Genomic DNA, 12760 nt, shown 5'->3' with positions numbered 1-12760 from the left:
CCCTACATTTCCTGGGATCAGGCCTATAGCTAAGCTGCACTAGGAATTGACCCTACATCTCCTGAGATCAGGCCTATAGCTTAGCTGCACTAGGAATTGACCCTACATCTCCTGAGATCAGGCCTATAGCTTAGCTGCACTATCACCCATACAGAGTAAGCATTGGGGAAGAAGATTATAAATGATCTTAATTCATCCATCCTTGTGGATGGAGGATAATTTAATCACTTGTTACTAAGCAAGGGATGGAAATGTATAAGAGATACCTGTCTCCATTTTACAAGAATTTACAGATCCATCCTACTTCATTCTTGAAAAGTGGGCTGCTCTTCAGGGTGGATAAAAACAATCAATGATTTAAAAAAAAATAAATAACAAAAATCAGAATTTTTTATTTAAATCGGATTTTTGAGGGAAAAAACCTCTCTAAAGATAGTTTTAATTAAGAATCACTATAGCTCAAAGATATCTCATCATGGAATAGGGATTATAAATTCTCTAGTATGAGACAATATATTCATGTAATGTTTAAGAAAAGTTTTGTAAATGAGTTCCAACAGTTCATGGATTAGGGACCCAATCTTATGGGGTTCCAGAGGCTTCTGTATAGATTATTTAGGGTAATCTTTCTACCTACCCAATGGGACTCAGTGATCAGACTAGAAGATACCATCAGAGATGCTTAGTTTTGTAGTTCTCAAACTGTGGACTTGTGTCTCCAGAGATAACATGCTTCTTAACAGCAAAAATGTTTTAAATAAATAAAAAAATAGATAATATAGAGAGGTGAGAAATAAGAGACCTCAACCCTATTGTCCCTCTGCAAATTTGTGTACACAGAGTCAATCCCTTACCTCTCGCTAAAAGTGCAAAGTTTCAAAAAGTTCAATGCATAGAAGATTGTTGGGGGTGGAATAGATCTGGACAAGGAGAAGAAGTCTGGAGATAAATGTGAGAAGGGAGGGACAGGCAGTAGAAACAAAAGTCAAACTGTTTGAGCAGCATATTCCAGAAGTCTTGAGGTCTTTCTGAGTGTAGCCTTCATTGATTTGACATGTACCATACCATTCTCTCGCTAGAAGGGAAAACCTATAATGGCAGCAGGCTGTAAAAGAGACCCAGTTTGGGAATATTTTAATGAAGTTCCTCTACTTGTGGGTAAGACAGGCATGCGTGTAAAACGCAAACAGTGCAACAAAGAAATGCAAGGCCTGGTTTCCCATATGAAACAACATCATGAGAAGTGTTCCTTCTCAGGAGGAAGCTGTATTGAAGATGATGAGAGGAACATGTTTGAACACGCAGGATCTTCAGGGTGGTAAACTTTTTTATTTCATATTTCTCTCTTAAGGGCTGCCTGTCTTCCTTCTGGACTATTCTTGAATTCTCATGTTTCAGCAAAAAATATAGTTGTTACTCTATGGTACTGTCACTTTAGATGCAGTTGTAATAAAAAAATAAACAGCTGAAATGGGCGGATCTTCCTTTTACAATTTCACCTTTAAAGTAGTACTGAGTGTCAGTGAATGCAATGAGTCATACAAAATGAGCAGTATGGTAATAATAATTAAATAACTGCATTGACTTATTTTATTTAGGAGAATCCATCCTCAACATACAGGATTCTGAAGACTATCTACCTTCAAGATCACCATCATTTTCTGTAGTTTTAGAGCCATCTGCCAATGATAGTGTTTCAGTCACATCAAGTGTGTCACACAGCCACAGTATATCACCTGTAGCAAAAAGAAAAAAAATCTCCATCATCCAGAAACAATCATAGATAGGTTTCAGAGTAACAGCCGTGTTAGTCTGTATTCGCAAAAAGAAAAGGAGGACTTGTGGCACCTTAGAGACTAACCAATTTATTTGAGCATGAGCTTTCGTGAGCTACAGCTCACTTCATGCCACAAATCATAGATAGGTTTGTGATAAGAACCAGCAGATTACAAAAAGAGGTAATTGATGAAAAAATTGCCCTGTTTGTTTATGGAACAAACTCTCCTTTCCATATGATCAAGAACCCACACTTCATTAACATGGTTCAGTCATTAAGACCAGGATACAGTCCACCCAACAGAGCAGATGTCGCAGGCAAATTGCTGGATAATACATGTATGAAAGAGAAACTGAGCAGTGTGCAAACGGTCTAGGGGCCAAAATTGTTAACCTGAGTCTTGATGGATGGAGCAATGTCCACAATGATCCTGTTGTATGTGCTTGTGTGACAACAGAAGAAGGGAATGTCTTCTTTACAGAAACAATCGATACATCAGGAAATGCTCACACAGCAGAATACTTACAAGAAGTAGCAGTAAAAGCTATACCAAACTGTGAAAAAAAATTCAGGTGTCTAGTATGCAGCTTGGTCACAGACAATGCTGCAAATGTATCCAAGATGAGAAGAAATTATTTTGAAGAGAGTGAAGAGAGTCCCAAGCTAATAACATATGGTTGCAATGCTCATTTGATGCACCTCCTAGCCAAAGACTTCAGTGTTTCAGAAATAAAGGCTAATGTTGTTGAAATTGCAAAAAAACACTTTGCAGTAGCTGCTCTGAAAAAAGTGGGAGGAACCAAGCTAACTCTCCCACAAGACGTGCGATGGAACTCAATAGTGGACTGTTTTGAACACTAGATTGAGAATTTGCCTAATCTGATGACAGTTTGTGAACAAAATCCTGAAAAAATAGATGGCGCTGTCACAGCCAAAGTTCTCAACACTGGGCTTAAGAGAAATGTTGAACGCATGCTGAGTACCCTGAAGCCTATTTCTGTAGCCTTGAACGCAGGGAAATAGCTGTTTTACTGCTGATGCTGTTGAAATTGGAAGGAACCGAGTGAGATCTTAAAAAGAGAAATATGCAATGACAGAGCTAAATTACAAGCATTAAAAAAAAAAAACAAATGGGACAAGCACTATCTCCAGCTCATTTTCTTGCAAATATTCTCAATACTTGGTACCAGGGTCAAATCTTAACTGCTGAAGAAGAGGGATTGGCTACGACATGGACATCCAGCAATCATCCCTCCAGAATGCCAACTAGAATAAACTGCAGAGCTAAGGGTGAACCATTCAAGAAATATAGGATTGCTGATGATGTTTTAAAGAAAGTCACACCAGTGAACTGGTGGAATTCACTTAAGCACTTGGATTCAGAGACTGTTGAAGTGATAATCTCACTTTTAACAACAGTCGCTTCTTCTGCCAATGTAGAAAGAATATTCTCTTCCTTTGGACTAGTTCATTCCAAATTGAGAAATCGTTTGGGACCTGAACAAGCAGGGAAGCTTGTTTTTCTTTTCCAGATTATGAACAAACAGGAAAATGAAGGTGAAGACGACTGAGGTAGCTGCAGAAGCCAGTATTTTAAGTTTCTTATGTTGACCTGGCTGACATAGTCAATTAAATTTCTTAAAAAATATTTCATTTAACTATTTTAGTTAAAAACAATTGTAACCAAAAAACCTGATTTTAAAAAACTTGAATGTTTAACTAAATTCAAAAATTCATATGCTTGTTTTGTTAAAATATTGTATGTTTGCTGTTGAATAAAAAAAAATCCAGAATATATAATGTTGTTGTTTTAGTTAAATAAAACAATTTAAATGTCTGTTCTCCTTCTAATACAGCAGGGATCAGCAACCTTTGGCACGTGGCACGTCAGGGAAAGCCCCTGGAGGTCCGGGCTGGTTTGTTTACCTGCCATGTCCGCAGGTTCGGCCGATCGCAGCTCCCACGGGCAACAGTTTGCCATCCCAGGCCTATGGGGGCTGCGGGAAGGGAAGCCAGCAGGTCCCTCGGCCCATGCCACTTCCTGCAGCTCCCATTAGCCTGGAGCAGCTGAACCTGCAGACACCGCAGGTAAACAAACCGGCCTGGCCCACCAGCAGCTTTCCCTGGGAGGCCGCGTGGCAAAGGTTGCTGATCCCTGTGATACAGCATGGCGAGAAAATCCTCCAAATATTAATGATAGTTCACCTCCCAACAACTTCATAAATATCTGCTTCAATTACGTTTGGTAAATGAAATAACCAATCATTCATTTTCTGATTTTGCTGTAAAACTAATCTGAAAAGTTTTCAAAATAAATCACTTTAAAAATATATCATGTTTACCTTCTAAAAATGAAACTTACATCTATCTCTGAGTTGTGAAGAATATTTATTAAGGTTATAACAACCAACAAAAATGCACTTTTATGTAGAAATCCATGATGAATCAAGTCTTCCTTACTAGTGATTTAAATCAAATCCACCCTGATCTTAACACTTTCAGTGTCCTTACAAACTTAGATGCTTTCACCACAGGCTGGCCGGTTGCCCTTCAGCCAGGCTCTCCCCTTTGATCAGCACTTCAGTTGCTTGGTGTGGTGATGTCTGTAGATGGAGGTGGAAGAGAGAGGAAGAGCATGGCAAACGCCTCTCCCTTTTATCATGTTCTTTCTTCCCTCTTGGCTTTGCCATCCCCCTTCAGAGTCAGGTGAGCATTATTTCATTGCCCTCCCAAATTGACTAAAGTAAGGGGGGTGACTCACTCGAGAGTCCAACAGATCCTTTGTTGCTGCGTAGGCCAGTGTCCTTTGTTCCTATGAGGCTGAGCTGGGTTTGTCCCATACATGCCCTGATGGGGTGTGAACTGCCCCTCTGCTCTTGGACAGTTTTGCCTGGGCATGTTTTAAACCATGAGGCCACATTTTCAGCCTCATAACTATATACATGAAATTACAACCTTACACATTACATTACTATAACAACAATGCTCAGTGCATCATGAGCCTTCCAAAGACACCCAACATGACAACCTTTGCATTGGATACGACACAATCCTTTTATAAGGATGAACATATCATAGAATCATAGAATCATAGAATATAAGGGTTGGAAGGGACCCCAGAAGGTCATCTAGTCCAACCCCCTGCTCGAAGCAGGACCAATTCCCAGTTAAATCATCCCAGCCAGGGCTTTGTCAAGCCTGACCTTAAAAACCTCTAAGGAAGGAGATTCTACCACCTCCCTAGGTAACGCATTCCAGTGTTTCACCACCCTCTTAGTGAAAAAGTTTTTCCTAATATCCAATCTAAACCTCCCCCACTGCAGCTTGAGACCATTACTCCTCGTTCTGTCATCTGCTACCATTGAGAACAGTCTAGAGCCATCCTCTTTGGAACCCCCTTTCAGGTAGTTGAAAGCAGCTATCAAATCCCCCCTCATTCTTCTCTTCTGCAGGCTAAACAATCCCAGCTCCCTCAGCCTCTCCTCATAACTCATGTGTTCCAGACCCCGAATCATTTTTGTTGCCCTTCGCTGGACTCTCTCCAATTTATCCACATCCTTCTTGAAGTGTGGGGCCCAAAACTGGACACAGTACTCCAGATGAGGCCTCACCAATCTCGAATAGAGGGGAACGATCACGTCCCTCGATCTGCTCGCTATGCCCCTACTTATACATCCCAAAATGCCATTGGCCTTCTTGGCAACAAGGGCACACTGCTGACTCATATCCAGCTTCTCGTCCACTGTCACCCCTAGGTCCTTTTCCGCAGAACTGCTGCCTAGCCATTCGGTCCCTAGTCTGTAGCTGTGCATTGGGTTCTTCCGTCCTAAGTGCAGGACCCTGCACTTCTCCTTATTGAACCTCATCAGATTTCTTTTGGCCCAATCCTCCAATTTGTCTAGGTCCTTCTGTATCCTATCCCTCCCCTCCAGCGTATCTACCACTCCTCCCAGTTTAGTATCATCCGCAAATTTGCTGAGAGTGCAATCCACACCATCCTCCAGATCATTTATGAAGATATTGAACAAAACCGGCCCCAGGACCGACCCTTGGGGCACTCCACTTGATACCGGCTGCCAACTAGACATGGAGCCATTGATAACTACCCATTGAGCCCTACAATCTAGCCAGCTTTCTACCCACCTTGTAGTGCATTCATCCAGCCCATACTTCCTTAACTTGCTGACAAGAATACTGTGGGAGACCGTGTCAAAAGCTTTGCTAAAGTCAAGAAACAATACATCCACTGCTTTCCCTTCATCCACAGAACCAGTAATCTCATCATAGAAGGCGATTAGATTAGTCAGGCATGACCTTCCCTTGGTGAATCCATGCTGGCTGTTCCTGATCACTTTCCTCTCATGCAAGTGCTTCAGGATTGATTCTTTGAGGACCTGCTCCATGATTTTTCCAGGGACTGAAGTGAGGCTGACTGGCCTGTAGTTCCCAGGATCCTCCTTCTTCCCTTTTTTAAAGATTGGCACTACATTAGCCTTTTTCCAGTCATCCGGGACTTCCCCGGTTCGCCACGAGTTTTCAAAGATAATGGCCAATGGCTCTGCAATCACAGCTGCCAGTTCCTTCAGCACTCTCGGATGCAACTCATATGGGTGTAAGGTGTTCCCCTGAGGTACAGAACCTCACAGTGGGCTAAAAACACTTCCACACACGGGCTGAGGACTGACAAGTTCTCCCACAATACATTACAAAACAGTTCAGAGTGTGGCTTGGTTTAAAAATAGCCAGTTATGGGGAGTCTGCCACAATGATTGGCTGTTAAAAATGTGTGCCTTATTTCCAGTCTGAATTTGTCTGGCTCCAAATTCCAAAGATTGGATCTTGTTAGACGTTTGCCTGCTAGATAGAAGAGCCCATTATAAAATTTCTGCTTCGAAGCAGGTACTTAGAAACTATGATCAAGTCACCCTTTAACCTTCTCTTTGATAAGCTTAATAGACACAGCTCCTTAAGTCTCACTGTAAGGCAGATTTTCCAATCCTTTCATCATTCTGGCAGCTCTTCTCTGAATCTCTCCAATGTTTCTATGTCCTCTTGAACTGTGGGCACCAGAACTGGACACAGGATTCCAGCCGCAGTCACACCAGTGCCAAACACAGAGGTGAAATACCCTCTCTGCTCCTCCTCAAGGTTCCCCTGTTTATACATCAAAAGATCACATTAGGCCTTTTGGCACAGTGTCACATTGGCAGCTCATGCTCAGCTGATTGTCCAAGATGATCTCCAAGTCTTTTTCAGAGTCACTGCTTCCCAGGATAGAGGCCCCCATCCAGTGAGCGTGACCTGCATTTTTTTTCCTCCCTGGACATTTACATTTGGCCATATTAAAACACATATTGATTGGTTGTGCCCTGTTTACCAAGTGTGACAAAGTGGGACTGTTCTTAATGTTTCCTCTGAATAGTGTGGGGGTGCCTCAGTTTCCCCTAGGCAGTTCTTAAGTATCTAGGGGGTGGAGTAAGGGTGTATGATCATTGCAGAGCCCTAGAGGGCATGTGTGTGCAGGAGTCTGGACACAGAGAATGGCCAACACCCTGTTTCCTGGCAACTGATGGCCTGGGCCCTTCCCCCCCTGCAAGGTGAGAGCTGAAGGGTTGGAGAACAAAGGAATCAGGTGACCACCTGGCCCGGGAAAGGAACAAAGCCCAGAGGAGGAGGGGCTGGAGGGAGTTTTCAGTTTGGGGCTGGCTGGGACATGGAGTGAAGTGCAGACGTGGTTGTCTGGCTCACTGCCCCCCAAAATGGACCCAGCTGAGGGGTCCCGTTCTCTGCACCTGCAAGCTCTGGTTTAGACCATGTTCCTGTCGTCTAATAAACCTTCTGTTTTACTGGCTGGCTGAGAGTCACGTCTGACTGCGAAGTTGGGGGGCAGGACCCTCTGGCTTCCCCAGGAGCCCCGCCTGAGCGGACTCGCTGTGGGAAGCGCACGGAGGGGCAGAGGATGCTGAATGCTCCGAGGTCAGACCCAGGAAGGTGGAAGCTGAGTGAGCTGCGTGTCCTGAAGACAGGCTGCTCACAGAAAGGCGACTGCCCCAGAGTCCTGACTGGCTTCATGGGGAGCAGTTCCAGAGCATCGCCCAGGGACTCCGTGACACTCTTTCATTCTCCAACTTCTGCTGGGGAGAGACAAGCCTTCGAGCTCCGCAGGGCTCGTCCTCAGGCCCTGGTCTCTCTCCCCAACAGAAGCGGGTCCAATAAACCATATGACCTCCCCGGCCTGGTCTCTCGGTGTTTTCTGCTCCCACGGGCGTGGCTGGGAAGGGCCACAGGGCTCAGCAGGCTCAGGGGGTCTTTCTCTTATATAGGCTCCGATTACCTCCCACCCCCGTCCTGATTTTTCACACTTTCCATCTGGTCACCCAAGGGAGGTCTGGCAGCCCCCCCCCCAGCCACAGTCCATGCGTGCCCAGCAGTCTGTGTGTGTCTCAGCAGCCCCCTGCTCATTCCCACGTGGAGCCCAGATCGGGGTGGGCTGGGCCTCTGGTTTGTTTGATCCCTGAAGGGTTTTCTGGGCACTAACTGGGACCCCAAGTTTCTCCTACTTTGAGGAAATCCCTGTGAAAACTCACCTTTTCCGGGTGTCTGTTTCACACCCTCTGCCAGAGACGTTCCCCATTCTTTCTCCAGTTCAGCTGGCAGCAGGTCTCGTGCGAGGGGCGGGGGAGAGCTGAGATTTCAGGCTGCCGTCTTATGGCGGGATTGCTGCGATTAACTGGCTGAACGTGCTAATTCTGAGGAAGAAACGGGGAAAGGGGCAGAGACCGAGAGTCAGGGAGTGAAATGGAGAAAATACAGGAAGCATTTCGAGCAAGGGCGAAGTGCAATGACCAGAATCCAGAATATTCTCTGCACCCCTTGTCTAACTCTGGGCCTGATTCTCTTCCACATTGACGGCCCTTTCCCTGTCTCCGGCCGTGTCTGGAGGGCTTTATGCCCCTGTCCAGCCCCTTCACACTGCCAGGAAGGGAGAGGTGTTATGGAATCTTAGCCCAAAGAGGAACCAGGCCCTGTGTCACCTTCATCCTGGGTTTCAGATGACCCCGAGAAGTTGGGGGGCCACCGGGGCCTAGAGCATGGCCCTGCCACAGAGGCCCCGCCCCCGGTCATCCTCTTCCCCCGAGGCCCCGCCCACCCACTGTTCACTCCTCTGGCCCCCGAGGTCCCCCTACCTGCCCCTCGCTCCTCTCCGCCTCTTCCCCCAGGACTCCACTCACCCCCTGCTTGCTCCTCTCCGCCCCTTTCCCCGAAGGGGGGCTACCGGGGGGCCATGGGGCCAGGCACCCGTCCCTTTTCTCTGTCTTCAGTGAGCGGGGGGCAGGGGGGTCCTTGGGGAAGGAGGTGGAGCAGGACAGGAAGAGGCACAAGAAGAAGGGGCCGCGGGGGAAAAGGCCAAGGGGGGGTGGGGTGCAGGTTTTGGGGGAAGAGGCGGAGGGGGGATGGGAAGAGGCAGAGCAAGAGCAGGGCATCGGGCTAAGAGGCAGAGGGGAGCGGGGTGCAGGTGGGGCCCCCACTTCTCTGGAGCTTCGCTTCCAGCGCTCGAAAGTTGACCACGAGCCCATGGGCCTCCGGCGGGGAGACCCGCCCCACATCCCCGGCGTTTCCCCCCCGCATGGACGGCCTTTTCGGGGAGGCTCAGCCTCCCGTGGCCTTTTATACGGGCTGCCCGTGCTCAGCTCCTTCCACACGCTGGAGAGGAGCAGCACCCAGGGGTGGGGCTGAGCCGGGGGGCGCTGGGTGAGGGGCAGAGGGCTCGGAAGCTGAGACCGCAGGGACACAGCGTGAGGCACCATCCCAGGCATCCCCATGAAAGGAGCAGAACAGGGTTTACCTGGGGTGGGGAGTGTATGGAGAGCGTCTCAGGGTCGGTGGAGATGTATTGCCCTGGTGAGCAAGTGTGGCTAAAACACAGGCCTCGCTGTGAGCAGGATTTGAACCTGCGCAGGGAAACCCGATTGGATTTCGAGTCCAACCCCTTAACCGCTCGGCCCTCACAGCTGTGAGTGACGTGGCCCCCAGTGGCAGTCTCTACTGGAGTGTCTGGAAGCCGAAGGGAGGGAGCTCTCCACCCTCAACGAGCAGCCGTAGCCATGTTGGCAGGAGAAGCTCTCCCAGCACCATAGCACTGTCCACACCAGCGCTTAGGTCCGTGTAACTTGTGTCACTCGGGGGGTGGCTTATTCACTCCCCGAGCCACATACGTTCTACCGACACAAGGGGGAGTGTAGACGCAGCCTTAGCAGAGACGCGATTAAGATCCACTTCCTGGACACTACTGTGCTAATAAACGATGGTCACATAAACACCACCCTATACCGGAAACCTACTGACCGCTGTTCCTACCTACATGCCTCCAGCTTTCACCCTGACCACACCACACGATCCATAGTCTATAGCCAAGCTCTGCGATACAACCGCATTTGCTCCAACCCCTCAGACAGAGACAAACACCTACAAGATCTCTATCAAGCATTCTTACAACTACAATACCCACCTGCAGAAGTGAAGAAACAGATTGACAGAGCCAGAAGAGTACCAAAAAGTCACCTACTACAGGACAGGCCTAACAAAGAAAATAACAGAACGCCACTAGCCATCACCTTCAGCCCCCAACTAAAACCCCTCCAACATTATTCAGGATCTACAACCTATCCTGAAGGATGACCCAACACTCTCACAAATCTTGGGAGACAGGCCAGTCCTTGCCTACAGACAGCCCCCCAACCTGAAGCAAATACTCACCAACAACCACACACCACACAACAGAACCACTAACCCAGAAACCTATCCTTGCAACAAAGCCCGTTGCCAACTGTGCCCACATATCTATTCAGGGGACACCATCACACGGCCTAATCACATCAGCCACACTATCAGAGGCTCGTTCACCTGCACATCCACCAATGTGATATATGCCATCATGTGCCAGCAATGCCCCTCTGCCATGTACATTGGCCAAACTGGACAGCCTCTACGTAAAAGAATAAATGGACACAAATCAGATGTCAAGAATTATAACATTCATAAACCAGTCAGAGAACACTTCAATCTCTCTGGTCACGCGATTACAGACATGAAAGTTGCGATATTAAAACAAAAAAACTTCAAATCCAGACTCCAGCGAGAGACTGTTGAACTGGAATTCATTTGCAAATTGGATACAATTAACTTAGGCTTGAATAGAGACTGGGAGTGGCTAAGTCATTCTGCAAGGTAACCTATTTCCCCTTGTTTTTTCCTACCCCCCCCCCCCCGCCTCAGACTTTCTTGTTAAACCCTGGATTTGTGCTGGAAATGGCCCACCTTGATTATCATACACATTGTAAGGAGAGTGATCACTTTAGATAAGCTATTACCTGCAGGAGAGTGGGGTGGGGAGAGAGAAAACCTTTTGTAGTGGTAAACACCCATTTTTTCATGGTTTGTGTGTATGAAAAGATCTTGTGTACTTTCCACAGTATGCATCCGATGAAATGAGCTGTAGCTCACGAAAGCTTATGCTCAAATAAATTGGTTAGTCTCTAAAGTGCCACAAGTCCTCCTTTTCTTTTTACTGATAAAGTTTGCGGATGATACCAAGATGGGAGGGGTTGCAAGTGCTCTGGAGGATAGGATTAAAATTCAAAATGATCTGCACAAACTGGAGAAATGGTCTGAAGTTAACAGGCTGAAATTCAATAAGGACAAATGCAAAGTACTCTCCTTAGGACAGAACAGTCAGCTGCACACATACAGAGCAGGACGTGACAGCCTAGGAAGGAGTACTGCGGAAGGGGATCTGGGGGTCATAGTGGACCACAAGCTAAATATGAGTCAACAGTGTAACCTTGCAAAAAAAGCGAACCTCATCCTGGGCAGGATTTAGCAGGAGTGTTGTAAGCAAGATACAAGACGTAATTCTTCTGCTCTACTCCATGCTGATGTGGCCTCAGCTAAAGTATTGTGTCTAAGTCGGGGCGCCACATTTCGGGAAGGATGTGGACAAATTGGAGAAGGTCTAGAGGAGAGTAACAAAAATGATTAAAGGTCTAGAACAGGGGTTCTCAACCTTTTTCTTTCTGAGGCCACCCACAACATGCCATTAAAATCTCCAGGGCTCAGTGTGGGAGGGGGAGGCTCTGGGCCGGGGAAAGGGGGGAAAACAAGTTTGCATAGGTATAGTTTGACTTCTGTTTTGGGTGGGCAGGGGCCCGTGAGGCTCAAGCCAGCTCCGACGTCGGGGTCTGGGGAGGGTATGCTACATCCACCCCTGACTCACCTCAGCAGGCCACCCGCCTGTCTGGACTTGGGGGGGGCCTACAACCAAAAATTATAACTCAAAGGTGGGGGGGCTGAGCTCAAAAAGTTTGAGGTGCAGGGAGAGGGATAGCTAGGGGCTGTGTGCAGGGGGGTAGCTCAGGGTGCAGGGAGGGAGGTAGCTAGGGGCTGTGTGTGGGCAGAGGGTAGCTCAGGGTGCAGGGAGGAGGTAGCTAGGGGCTGTGTGCTCTCAGGGCTCCCCTGCGCTCCCTGTACCCTGAGGGCTCTGCCAGCCACAAAGCAGCCAGATCCCCCCGCCCAGGCAGCTCTTACCAGCTGCATGAGCAAAGGGGAGCAGCTTCAACCCCCTGCAGCAGCAGGAGACCAGGCAACGCTGCGGCTGCCTGCTCCATGGCACCAGTCAGAGCAGCAGCTGTCCCAGGCTGCCGGACTCTGGCTTCCCACCTCCGACCTAGCCAGGGGGTGGAGAGAGGAGGTGGTGGAGGGGGGGTGTGGAGCTACCCCAAGACTGCCCTGCTCTTGCACTGTAGTTTGGGAGGGGTGTAACACCCCTGTGTTCCCCCAACTCTGCCCATGGGCTCAGGGCTTCTGTCCCTTGGGGAGCACCGGGGCTCGGGGCTCCAGAATTCAGCCCTGCTGCTCCCGGCTTCAGCCCTGCGGGAGGTGCTGGGGTTCGGGCTTTGGATTTTAGCCACGGGGCCCTGCGGCCCC

General features: G+C 48.0%; 1 non-coding gene across 1 annotated transcript; it reads right to left on the bottom strand.

Moving 5' to 3' along the window:
* Positions 1-9708: 9708 nt before the first annotated feature.
* TRNAS-CGA (transfer RNA serine (anticodon CGA)) lies at positions 9709-9790 on the bottom strand. Its single transcript has one exon. It is a non-coding gene; the product is annotated as a tRNA-Ser (tRNA).
* Positions 9791-12760: the final 2970 nt, after the last annotated feature.

This window comes from Caretta caretta, chromosome 11, assembly GCF_965140235.1.
Source record: "Caretta caretta isolate rCarCar2 chromosome 11, rCarCar1.hap1, whole genome shotgun sequence".
In the NCBI taxonomy this organism is placed as follows: Eukaryota; Metazoa; Chordata; order Testudines; family Cheloniidae; genus Caretta; species Caretta caretta.
Note: the sequence above shows the minus strand (reverse complement) of the source record. Positions and strands in the feature narration are given on the sequence as shown.